We start from the raw sequence: 13,440 nt of genomic DNA, 5'->3' as shown, positions 1-13,440 counted from the left end.
TTCAATACTTTGAAAACTTCCTCCCCAGTTGTTCTAGTGGGCATAGGATAGCAAAATCGAAAATCTTCAAGCATTTCACTTTCCCAACAATATCGCACATACACCATAAGCTGAGATTCACTGGTAATATCTGTGCTTTCAAGTTGTAATGCAAAAAAGCTTGTTTTCACTGTCAATTAACTGAGATTTTATATCTTTTGACATATCTTCTATTCTTCGAGCAATTGTGTTGTCTGACAGTGGCACAGCTTTCAATTTCGCAGCACATTTTCCATCCAAAACTGCCTCACACATGTCTATTGCACAAGTCCTTCAGCAATATTATGGGCCTTCTTAGCACGAGCCACTCTCAGTGCCACTAAATAAGATGCCCGTAGTAGTTTATAATTTGATGTTATTGACATTTTAAAAGTTGTTGTCTCTTTTAAATATGCATCCTTTTTTTCTTTCAAAAAATCTTTTGGTTTTGTGGCAAATTGAGGATGTAGTGTTGTTAAATGTCGCTGCAATTTAGCTGGTTTCAAGGCGTTATTCGACAACAGCTTATGACAAAGTAAACACTGTGGTCTGTCAGCATTAGACACACTTTCAATGAATCCAAATCAAATATACTCCACGTCGTATTTTCTTAATTTATTTTTCTGAACAATCTCTTCTGTCTCTGTATCAGATTCTGAGTTGATTTCATCATGAGCTTTCCGTTTCCAAAATTTATCCATGGGTAACGCTTGCACCCTGAAAATTTGAACGTGAAGCTCTTGCATGTGTAAAATAATTTTCATATAAATAACGTTGATGTATAATGGGCAATAATGTAGGTCTTATGCCATTTATGAACATTAATAAATAAAAATCAGATATTCAGACACTGAAAATTTATAATTTGAACTTCACTGGATGTGTAAATTAACAAAATGTATTTAACAATTACGTGACAGTACCTGTGTGCTTCTTTGGATCTGACTAAACAGTCTTAACTCAGCAAATACTTTAACACAAAAAAATATAAATTCCCACTTTTCTTATGTCACGAACCATAATTAATGTGAATGGAATTCCTGACACGCGATCAATGCTCAAGTGATAACTTAATTGTTTTAATCGATGGGACTTTTAGGATATATTACAAAATTATTTACCTGTTATTTCATGCGCTTACAAAATATAAGAAAAAAGATTTCGATTAAAAAACATATAAAATCAAATTGTCCATAAAAACTATTTGCTGTCCACGGACCACAGTTTGAAAACCCCTGCCTTATATAATAATAATGATGATGGTGATGATTTCTTTTTTTTTTTCTTTTGCCACCAAGGCGAAGGATGAGCGGGACAATACAAAGATAAAGTGTCAGGGTTTACAATGGAATGATAAAAAAAAGAGAAGAGAAAAAAAGAAAAGTATACATGGCATACATTAAAAGAAGGGAAGTACATATAGTATATGACAGTAAGAGAAAGAAATAAAGATGATAGTAATGGGGTCCTGATACAGGAGGACCTTTAGGAACCTCACTGTCCAAGATCTCACTGAATACCAATGACAAGTGCCCTTTCCAACTCCTTTCCTCTGACTCACAGATCTACACTTAGAGCGGCACCATCCACTCTTGCCATTTTCACAACTTTCTCCCACCTTTCAATAAATTCGCTCAAGGACAACTTGAAAAAATTGATGAAGGCTCTACCATAAAGGAATGTCTCTGTCCTTGTTCAAAAGTAACTGGGGTAAGGCATGACGGTCAGACAATAAATGATGATGCCCAACCTTCCAAGGACAGCTTCCTCTCTACCCATTTCTGGGTAAGTTTGACCACTCTGTTCATCACTTATTCCAGTTCTTATCCACCTGGAGGTTAGGACCAAACCAGACCCTGAGCAGTTTAACCGGTCCATCAGTCCAGCATCTGATGACACTGTCCAATGGCATCAATCTGTCTCTCCAGATGCTCTGTCACAAGCCCATTGACTTGTCGGCATTGATTTTGGTCCCTGCAACCCACTTATATTCTTTTACAATGGAGCCATCTGACACCATGATGGTGACATTGTCTGTGTATGCTGATACTATCCTCCTGTGTTCCAGTTAAATGGGACACCCCTGAACTGTTCCAACTTCCACAGCAGTGACTTGAGAGCTTGCATGTGCAGAAGAGGTGACAACGGGTAGCCCTGGTGGATTGCATGTGTGATGCTAAATGGTTCCGATAGCTAGCTGTTTACTTTGACCACTGAGTAGTTACTACTGTGCATTGCAACAATCCCACCTCTGAAAACAGGTCCATAACTGGTCACTCTTAGGATAGCTTCCAAGTAGCGAAGGTCGACCCTATTGAGAGCTTTCGACTGATCCAAATTGATCAGGGCCCCATCGAAGCCAGCTTTAGTCACAGCCCTCAGCATAAGGTGGAGGTTGTTTTAGTACTCGCACATTTGCACTTCTCTGACCAGGTTACCAACATCAAGTGCCAACGTTTTTGCTAACACTTCGGCCAAAATCTTAAACTCTGTGTTTAGCAGAGGTATGGGCTGAAAACTCCCTAGCACATCTCCACTGTTGACATCCTTCCTCAGCAGTGTCACCGGACCCCAGCTAATAGCACTAGGAATTCTCCCATCTTGCTGTCTGTTGCGGTAGACATCTGTCAAGAGGCTGCCAAACGAATCTAGCATGAATATATAGAATTCATAGGGCAAACCATCTAAAGTGAGCTATTTGTGACTTGTGCAATCGCTCATTGCCTCCCATATTTCACTGGTCGTTATCAGCTTTTCACAGAACCTCGCATCCTCTGCCAAGTGCTACACCGGGCTGTTCAACAACATTTTGTTGACCCTTCCCAAACAGTTGCACAATGTGCTGCTGGAAAACCACACACATCTCAGAACTAAGTAGTATATGCCCATTCTAATCCATCAAAGACCCAATCATGGTTCTGTTGCCACATTGTCTCCAGTAGATGGCTTTAGTTCCCCCATGCTTTACCTCTGACAACGCATCCTTTGTGTTTTGCCCCAAAGAAATGGTCAAGAGACATTCTCACTGCTAACATGTTGGTCATGATGCTGTAGTAACGCCGTGCGCATGCGTAGAATTAAACAACCAAGCGTTCCCGCTCAATTCATTCTCTTTCTTGCTGGCCAGCATAGAGCAATGGACGTGTCAAGAGTGTCTCTAACATTCGAACTCTGGAGACAGCCTCTTTACGTGTTAGGCGGTCTCTCTACATCTTTCGGACTTACGCTCGACAGCTCGCTCACACCTACATAACAACGTCCCAACAACAGAAGCTGTAACAACAAGAACTAAAGATGTATATATTTACCACCTGAATAAATGTTGCTTAAGTTGATAGTCTGGAGTTCAGCGTTCCGTTATATTCTAAGTTTATAGTAGGAAAGTCAGGTATACATCTAAAGATGTATAACCCACTTTCAACTATACTGGTGACCCCCGACGTGATTCGAACACGCAGCCCGCTGAGCTGCGATAACCTACACTCTACTAAAATGCCATTACTAATAACCTCTTCTAGTTTGCTAACTAGTTCTCCCTATAATCTATTTCTTTCTCTCTACAGATATTTAACTAAAAGCGTGCACTTTAATATAGTAGGATTTTAGGATTTGAGAGAGACTTAGTTCTTATTTCTAGTAGGGTATGTAACCACGTAAATGATGCTTCTTTCCTCATAGCAGTTGGCTAGAATTGTCACAACACTGATACATTGAAGGGTGTTACTGTGAGCCACTGTAACAGCAGTTACATGTATATTGTCTAAATCAGTGGTCCCCAACTATTTTTCAACCCAAACTGGTTTCATGAAAGACAGTTTTTCTATTATGTGCATGGTGCACAAAATAAACTCAATAAAATGTATAATATATAATGTAATTTTGTTGTGTTATTACATTAATAATAACAACACACACGCATTATATATCTAACGGTTGAGTTTGTCCTAAGTTCTTTACTGGCACTATGGCTCGTATCTCTTACGACGAGCCTTCTGTCTTATATATATATATCTTATTTTGTGTTCGACTGTGGGAACCAAAGGAGATGGGAAAAGGCTCCTTTTTACCATGTCACACAGTCGAACACAAAATAAGATATGAGCCATAGTGCCAGTAAAGAACTTAGGACAAACTCAACCGTTAGATATATAATGAGAATACATTTATTTACAAAGTGAAACTGTTTGTCTGTGCATGCGACATATAAAATTAAGACAGTAGATAAATCAGGCCTTTGTGTACAAGAGAAGGTATACAACAATGTGAAGTGACGGACAGTCATATAAGCAATAGTGTGTATACAATATGTGAGTGTACAAGTGTGAGAGTAACACAGAACATAGAAAGAGTGTCTATAGAGAAAAACCAGTTCGTATTAAAGTTACTCAAGATTTAGCATGTTCATACGCAGGAAGTTGTGGTCAAGGAGCAGAGCTGTAGTATCACACTATGTGTATTGAGTGTCGAATGCTGCGACCTGTGTTACCTGGTACAGAATATTCTCGCTGGTTAGTTCTGACTGTTGATCGTGAGTGGAAACTCCACTCAAACAGTGAAGATAAAACCGAGCTTGTTGATGTTGGTGTTGCTGGCGACGACAATGGTAGACAGTGCATTGGTGGTGAAGACGTTGGCGCAGGAACTGGCTGTAGCTGTGTTCTGTATGAGTGGTCAACGACCAGACCTGTGAGAGATCTGAAATCGAAGACGACTGCCGTCGTTGGATCAGGCTTGCTTATAGGCAAAAAAGGGCTCACTGGAAACCCAGAAAAACTCTATCTCACGTGACTTTATCCCAAAGTCACGATTGGATGTAATGCCCCCTTAGCAAGCAGAATATGGGGACAATTGCCGCGCAAAAAATAAGAACCAATCAGGATGGTGGACAGAAAGGTCCAAGGCAGCCGAAGGCTAGATGTTAGCAGCTACGTTATCATTTGTGATTGAATGGCCAAGAGAGGTTTCACTACAAATGTGTTGGAACTTGATTGGTGGTTTGTTTGTCCATCAAAGTTCTTTCGTCGTTGTTTGCAACCTTTTCAGTGACCCATGACTCCCTCCAAGGCCTGCTTTCATATGTCTCAGAATTCTGAGAATTGGTCTTATGGTGTGTGTGTATGGATGTTTGTATGTATAGACATGTTTGTTTAGAAGAGGAGGTTAAGATGGGACTAAATGAAGGGGCTGTGTATGTGTGTGCATTCATGTGACTGCTTGTATGTGTGTTTGTGGATGTGTGTGCACTAACCGTCTATGTCCTCTTTAAGGGGTCATTCCTTTGTCTTTTTTGTTTTTGGTCATTTATTTATTTCAACACATGATTTTCACATCAAGAATCTTACAAACCAAATGCAAAAGCCATATATATTACATATATAATCCTTTCTTCTATAGACACAAGGCTTGAAATTTGTGGGGAGGGGACTAGTCGATTGCATCAACCCCAGTGTTTCTCTGGTATTTAATTGACCCCGAAAGGATGAAAGGCTAAGTCAACCACAGCGATATTTGAACTCAGAACATTGCAACAGACAAAATACTGCTAAAGCATTTCACCCGGCATGCTAAAGATTCTGCCAGCTCACCACCTTTACATATACATTACATTATGTATATATATATATATTACATATATAATGCAAAAACACTCTGCAGACTGCAATAGTCAATAAAATAGAAATGAAATTTTAAAATTTATTATTTTTATGCTACCTGGAATAAAATGATTTATAACCTGCTAGCAGGGATCTCCTCCTCTAAGAAACTCAAATTTTCCAAGGTGTCCTTTTCTTAACACAATAGGGTTTTATAATTTGAAGGAGATTTGACTATTCTAGTAAGTGGACCGATGACATCAAGGCCTTCTCCTCCCATATTGTTGATATCATTGTTGTTGTCATCTTTGTCTTTGTTCTCAGTGATAAGACATGCTATGAACTAAGTATTCTTTGTGAAAGGTGATATCTAGGTGAGTCAGATTGTCTCCTGGTAAATTATTATCAAAAATGGGTAATAGACCTCTTGCTTGAAATGTTGAACAGTTTGTATCAACAAATAACTGATAACCTATTTTATGGAGCATACGCTACATACAAAGATAAGGTGTCTGACCACACTTTGTATGACGGCAGAGAAGTTTTGGGGGAAAGGTGCTGGAGGCCACACATACAAGAACTTGCACAAATATTGATGTTGTCATTTATTTTATGTGATGGGGATGGGTATAGATATATGATTTACAAGTTCTTTTCTTGATCATGCCAGGTTGTGGGTCCATAAAAATTTTCCCATAGTTTCAAGTCAACTGAAAATTTTTGAGAGTACCAGGATTTTTATACTTATCTGGCTTCCAGGAATCTGGAATTTCTAGATATCCAGGAATGCTCCGCAATATCATGCAGTAAACAGGCCCTGATTTTGAAGTTGATTAATTTGCATTTGGTGTATTAAAAATAGTTTTGTTTTTACTTTTTTAAGTGGATTGACAACACTATTCTTATACAAAATCAGTCTCCTGAATCTAAATATAACCTTCTTTTTAACCTATCAGATCTAATTTTTAAGTTATTTAACATCCCTGTAGTCACTATGTGTGTGTGTACGTCCATTACGCAGTATTCGTTACCTTATTCTAATTCTAAGTTTTGTTTTCTTTTTCTATACTTTTTAGATGCTGTAGTGAATTAAGCAATAGAAAATGAGCAAGATGCCTTCTTCAAGAAAGTGTTGTGTTAATTCTCCAAATGTGTTTTATCTTTGTGGAGAATACACATTAACTGAAAATCGAAAAAACATCACTGATTTTGTTGAAAGAGCGTATATAGCATATTTTGGGGTCAAGCTGGGAGACCAAGATAAATATTGGGCACTGCATAGTGTCTGAAAACCATGTACAGAACATTTGTGACAATGGACTAAAGAGACAAGGAAAAGTATGAGGTTTGCTATACCAATGGTATGGCAGGAGCCATATAATCACATGGATGACTGCTATTTTTGTAACCTAAATTTGAAGGGTATTAACTGGAAAAAAATCAACAAGTGCTTGTCTATCCTAATCTTGCTTCTACTGTTAGACCGGTTCCACACAGTGAAGAGCTTCCTGTTCCTGTCTTCAATGTCTTGCCTCAGATAATTTTACCCTCAACCAAAGAAGATTCACCACCTAAAGATGACACTAGAGATCAAGACTTTTGAGTTGAGACTTTATCTCAGCTATTCTCCCAGGTAGAGCTGAATGATCTAGTTTGTGACTTGAACTTCCCAAAAAATTCTGCAGAACTGTTGGCTTCCCAGCTAAAAGGGAAGAATCTTCTAGAGAATGGTGTCTGTATAACCTTTTATTGGAGTCAACATGAAGAGTTCCTTTCTTTCTTCGCAAAAGAGGAAGTGCTGGTTTACTGCAGAGATGTCAGTAGGCTTCTTAATAAACTTGGCATTGAGGAATACAAACCAGAGGAATGGCATCTTTTCATAGACAGCTCTAAGCATAGTTTAAAATGTGTATTGTTGCACAACAGAAATGTGTGTGGCTCTGTTCCACTCAACAACGATGAAGAAATTAAGTTGGTTTTAAAGATACTGTATCATGATCATAAATGGGTCATCTGCATTGACTTAAAGATGGTGAATTTTTTGATGGGATAGCAATCTGGTTATACCAAATACCCATGCTTTCTTTGCCTGTCGTACAGTAGAGATCAAGTAAACCAGTGTTAAGAGGGACTGGCTGCCTTGAACAAATATAGCTCCATGTAGAGCTGCCAATATATTGGAAGAACCTTTAGCTGAGTGAGATAAGATCATTTCTCTACCCCACTTTGCACATCAAACTCAGATTGATCAAGCAATTCGTCAAAGCTCTTGACAAAAATGGGAAGTACTTTAAGTATATTTCTAGACTTGATGATTGAAAAACTTAAAGCAGGGATTTTTGATGGACCACAGACCCGTAAGCTCTTGAAGGACACAAATTTCATGAAAATGTGCAAAAATGAAGCATCAGTTTGGTTAACCTTTGCAGAAATAGTGCAAAATTTCCTTGGAAAACACAAAAGTGAAAACTATTAAGACCTTGTTACCAACTTGATATCAACTTTTCATGATATTGGCACAAATATGAGCATCAAAATGCATTATCTTTTAGTCATCTTGATAGTTTTCCTGAAAATCTCGGAGATGTCAATGATGAACAAGGTGAACGACTCCATCAGGACACCAAGGAGATGGAAACTCGATACCAAGGTCGTTGGGATGCTGTGATGATGGCAGGTATTGCTGGTGTTTAAAATGAGATACTACTGTTGCTTAACATTCACGGTGCACTAAGAAGCGTAAATTTATTCCTTGAATTTTCTCCCAAAAATCTTTCCCTCTGTGCATTTTCAATTTCAAATTTTTATTTGTACTTTGTTTTGTTTTACGCTCTTTTTATTGATTTGTAGCATACACTTGAGTGAAATTCCTCTCTCCCCTTTAAAATATATACAAGCATTGGAACGTAGCAGGTAACAGCTAGCCTTTGGCGGCTATTTGGACCCCGTTGTGTCCACTACTATGATTGGTTAGTATTGGCATAATTTGTCTCTTATTCTGTAGAGCCAATCTGCAGCATATAACCAATTGGTGCTCTAAATAAAATCACATGAGACAGCCTGTTCTCAACCGTTTTGAGCCTACAACTCCTTATAAAAACCCAGCTACTCCTCATCTTGACGTCTTTGGTTCCAGACCTGTTAAGGTCTAGCCACTGACCACATACAAGACACAGCCAGTTCCAGCGACAATGTCAGATGACAACACCCATCCAACAACATTACAGCAACCTCTGTCTTCGTTGCCACCATCATCTTCTCAATGTAGTCAACATCATCTCTATGTACACAGCTCAATAAACAATAAACAACTCACACAGTTTACAACACTGCACTGTTCGTGAATTACTTCACCATGAATCGCAAGCGAATATACAACCTGTGATCCTGGCAGCAGCATTACAGCCACAGTTTCACATGCAACATGTACTGCAACTGGCTCCACATCTTGGCCACAATGTCTTGATACAGTATTTCAACTACCATGTCCAATTGACTACAAACTGGTATTCTCATTCTTCTGTCTAGGAACAATCTTCTAACTTCTCATTATAGGCTCTTTCACAGTCTTCTGCATTGCTTTTCTTATATGTACTTAACACACATACACTTTGTTCTCATGACAGCCTGTTTATTATTCTGTATACATGATGCACACACAGACACACATGTTAACATACCAATAAATTTTCTCTTAAACATTCTACTTAGTTGTGTCTCTCTTTTCCCTCTTGCAGATATCTGTATTATATCTTTTTATATTTATTGTATCGACCATGTGATGTATTAAAGAGCTATTCTTGTCACCTCGCATTACACAGTTGTTACAAATTGGTGACCCAACTTAGAACACGCATTCCTTTCTGTAGTTTAGTGCCAGATTTCATTTTACTTTAATGACCAATTGTTCTTTCTAACTTCACCTCTTCGCTACACAAATATCTTTCTTTTATTGTCTATTTTCTCTCCCACAAAATGATTGGTAAGGGGCTACTGTAGCATACACTCAAGTGAAATTCCTCTCTCCCCTTTATTATATACGTGCATTCGAACATAGCAGGTAACAGCTAGCCTTTGGCTGCTATTTGAACCCTGTTTTGTCCACCACTATGATTGGTTAGTATTGGCACAATTTGTCTCTTATTCTGTCGCACTGATCTGCAGCGTATAACCAATTGGAACCCTAAATAAAATCACATGAGACAGCCTGTTCTCAACCTAGCTTTGAGCCTACAGCTCCTTATAAAAACCCAGCTACTCCTCATCTTGACATTTTTGGTTCCAGACCTGTTAAGGTCTAGCCACTGACCACATACAAGACACAGCCAGTTCCAGTGACAACAACACCCATCCAACAGCATTAAGGCAACCTCCGTCTTCATCACCACCATCATCTTCTTAATATCGTCAACATCATCTCTATGTACACAGCTCAATAAGCAACTTCTTGTGTGTCCTTGTGTCTGTGTTTATCCTCCACCACCATTCGAGAAGCCAGTGTTTGTGTGTTTACGTCCCTGTAACCTAGTGGTTCAGCAAAAGAGACTGATAGAATAATTACCAGGCTTTAAATAATAAATTGTTTGACTGGGATCTTTCAAGGTGGTGCCCCAGCATGACTACAGTCAAAGATGACTGAAACAAGTAAAAGATAAAAGATACACGCACACATGTATGTATATAATATATACATTAGTCAGTCATACATATATACATGCACACACACACACATGCATGCATAGACACATACATACATACCGCAATGATTACTGTAGTAGTAGTGGTAGTCAGGATTATATACCGGTGAAATGTGCCCTTACTGAAATTTTCTGAGGAAAAAAACTTTGACTTTGAAGTACTCTGTTAAGGTGAGAGTATTCTCTACCAAAGTAAGTAAAAAACCACCAGATACAGTATTAAAAGCTGTTAACGAAAGTGGTGATTAGTATTTACAGCAGTGTGATGAACCCACTTTCTGGCAGATTAATGCCTGTCTGTATGCTCTGGCTATTACTACTGCAAAACAGTACATGAATGACATTCTAAAAGTGAACAAAACTGAAACAACAAAGAAAGTACCACCATGGGTTTCAAAGACAGAGAAAAAGATAACTGGTTTACGGAAGACCATCAGCCATGTGATGATGCTTATTGCATGCAAACAATCAAATCACTATAGATTGCACCAACAGAAAGTAAAGAAGGAGATAGAAATGATGTCTGGAGACAGCAAAAAGTGGACACTCACTTGCAAACTGATTACCCTCAAGCAGGAGCTAAAAGCTGTCAGTGAGAAACTCTGACATCAGAAGAGACTAACCAAGAGAAAAACACTAAATAAAAAATTTAACCAGAACCAGGCAGCAGTATATAGAGACATGAGAGGAGAAGCAGTGAACATCACAGAAGCTCCTTCACAAGAAGACATAGACTCCTTCTGGAGGAAAATCTGGAGTGAAGAGAAGGAGCTTCACCATGTTGCTCTGCGGCTGGAAGAAATCAAAAAAAGTTATTGCTCCTGCATTACACTCAATACACACAGCATTAATAGTGATACCCTTGCAACTGTGATCCAGAAACTCCAGGATGGAAAAGCACCTGGAAGAGATTTGATTGTAGAAGCTAACCTTCTACCAACCATATTTTATCAATCTGTACCAGTAAGCTCTCAATGGGAACAGTAGCATACCACACTGGTTAGCTCTGGCAGAGACAAAATTAATACCCAAATGCAGAACCACTCACATGGCAAAAACCTACCAGCCAATTTCATACCAGAACTTAATGTATAAGATATATACAGCACGCTTAAACCTCTTCCTCCAGGACCACTGTGAAACTAATAACATTATCACAGCAGAACAAGCAGCTGGGAAGAAGGGAGTCTGGAAATGTGCCGAGCAACTGTTAATCAACAAAACTGTGATATCAGAGGGGTGAGAGCATAGGAGGAATCTAGTTTTAATGTGACTAGACTACAAGAAAGCCTTTGACTGTTCCCCACTCATGGATGCTAGAAGCCCTTCAACTTGCTAAAGTTCCAGTGAGCATAGTCAAAGCCATAGCTGATCTGACCTCATCGTGGGCCAACATCTTCAAATTAAACACAAAGAGTGATTGTATTATCACTGATAGAGTACAGTATCACAAGGCATATTCCAGGGGAACAGCCTCTCTGTGATGTTATTTATACTTTCTGTAAACCCTATGTCATTCATGTTAAGGAAGTCTGAAAGATATCTCATTGGTTCACAAGGAAACAGGAACACCAAAATTACATACTGTTTCTTTGTGGATGACTTGAAACTTTATGCAAAGAATATGCACGAGATGAAAAAGAGCCTTGACCTAGTTACAACATTCTCAAAGGCTGTAGGGTTGGAGTTTGATCAGGATAAATGTTATATAGTTGTGAAGGGGGAAAATTGTAAACCAGACTAGCAACATCTCCATCAATGACTTGACTGTTTCTTCTATATCTGATGAGGAATGTTACAGGTGTCTAGGGGTGGATGAAAACATATCTTACAATGGCACCTGTAACAAAACACATGTCTCTAAAGAATTTTACAGCTGAATAAAGAAAATTTGGACCTCAGAACTCTCTGCATCCAATAAAACAGTGGCCCACAATGTGTTTGCCAGTACTCATACCAACATTTGGGTTGCTTGATTTGATGCTTGATGAAATCCAAGCCATTGATGTGAAAACTTGGAAAATACTAACAAGCACAAATAAATTCCACATATACAGTAACACAGACCACCTCTACCTAAAACGAAAACAAGGCAGTAGAGGCTTAACATTGATCAAAAATGCCTTTGAATGTCATATGATATCCCTTCAGCAACATCTTTTAACCACCAAGTGTCGAAGTGCATCCCTTGACCAAGTCTGCACACCTGAGGCTGATAACAATATAAGACTTGTCAGGTAGCTCCTTGAGCAACATTCCTTGTCTGATAACATTAAATACATGCCCAAAGAAGTCACACGACTCCATTGCAACAAATCATCAGATGAAAGGATGAGCATATATGAGCAGAAGACAATGCATGGATATGTTAGTAGAAAGCTCTGAGATGATAGTAACATTGATTATCAAAGCAGTCTATCATGGACCAATAACCAGATTACTGCCTCCCACTTTGAAGGGTATGCGTTTGCAATCAAAGAACAGGAAATATTAACCAAATACTTGATGCACAAAAGGGATAAAGATGCAGGAAAATCAATAAAATGTGACGACTGATGCAGATTTTGTGGAGTTAACACTGAAGATATCACTCACATCATAAGCAGTTGTCTGAAAACGTCATCATAGTATTATCTACCAATGAGACATGATGTTGTAGCTAGGACACTATATAATGAAATATGTCGGAAGGATAACCCGAGGACAAAGAAATAAGAACTCACAGTATGGTAGAATGTCCCAGTGAAAACCTTAATAAAATGTAAGCACAACAGACCTAATATAATGATTTGGGACAGAGAAGAGAAACTGTATCCAGTTGTGGAAATCAGCTGTCCAGTGGATGTTAATATAAAGCTGAAGATCAGTGTAAACGAGAATACCTATGCTGAACTATTGAGAAATCTGCAGTTACTCTATCCAGATTACAAGTTCAGGTTTATACCTGCAATTATTGGGTCATGAGATATGTAACACACTGCCTAAATACCAATCTTGAGAAATTATACTTCTCAAAACCAGAAAGGAGAAAGCTAATTCGAAGACTACAAATTGAATCCATCACTGGAGCTGTAAAAATCTGTAAAACTTTTCAGAGGTTTATCATTTAGATGTATATGAGCATGTCTAGA

Source organism: Octopus bimaculoides, chromosome 23 (genome assembly GCF_001194135.2).
Source record: "Octopus bimaculoides isolate UCB-OBI-ISO-001 chromosome 23, ASM119413v2, whole genome shotgun sequence".
Taxonomy (NCBI): domain Eukaryota; kingdom Metazoa; phylum Mollusca; class Cephalopoda; order Octopoda; family Octopodidae; genus Octopus; species Octopus bimaculoides.
The sequence above is the reverse complement of the archived record's forward strand: the minus strand, read 5'-3'. Positions refer to the sequence as shown.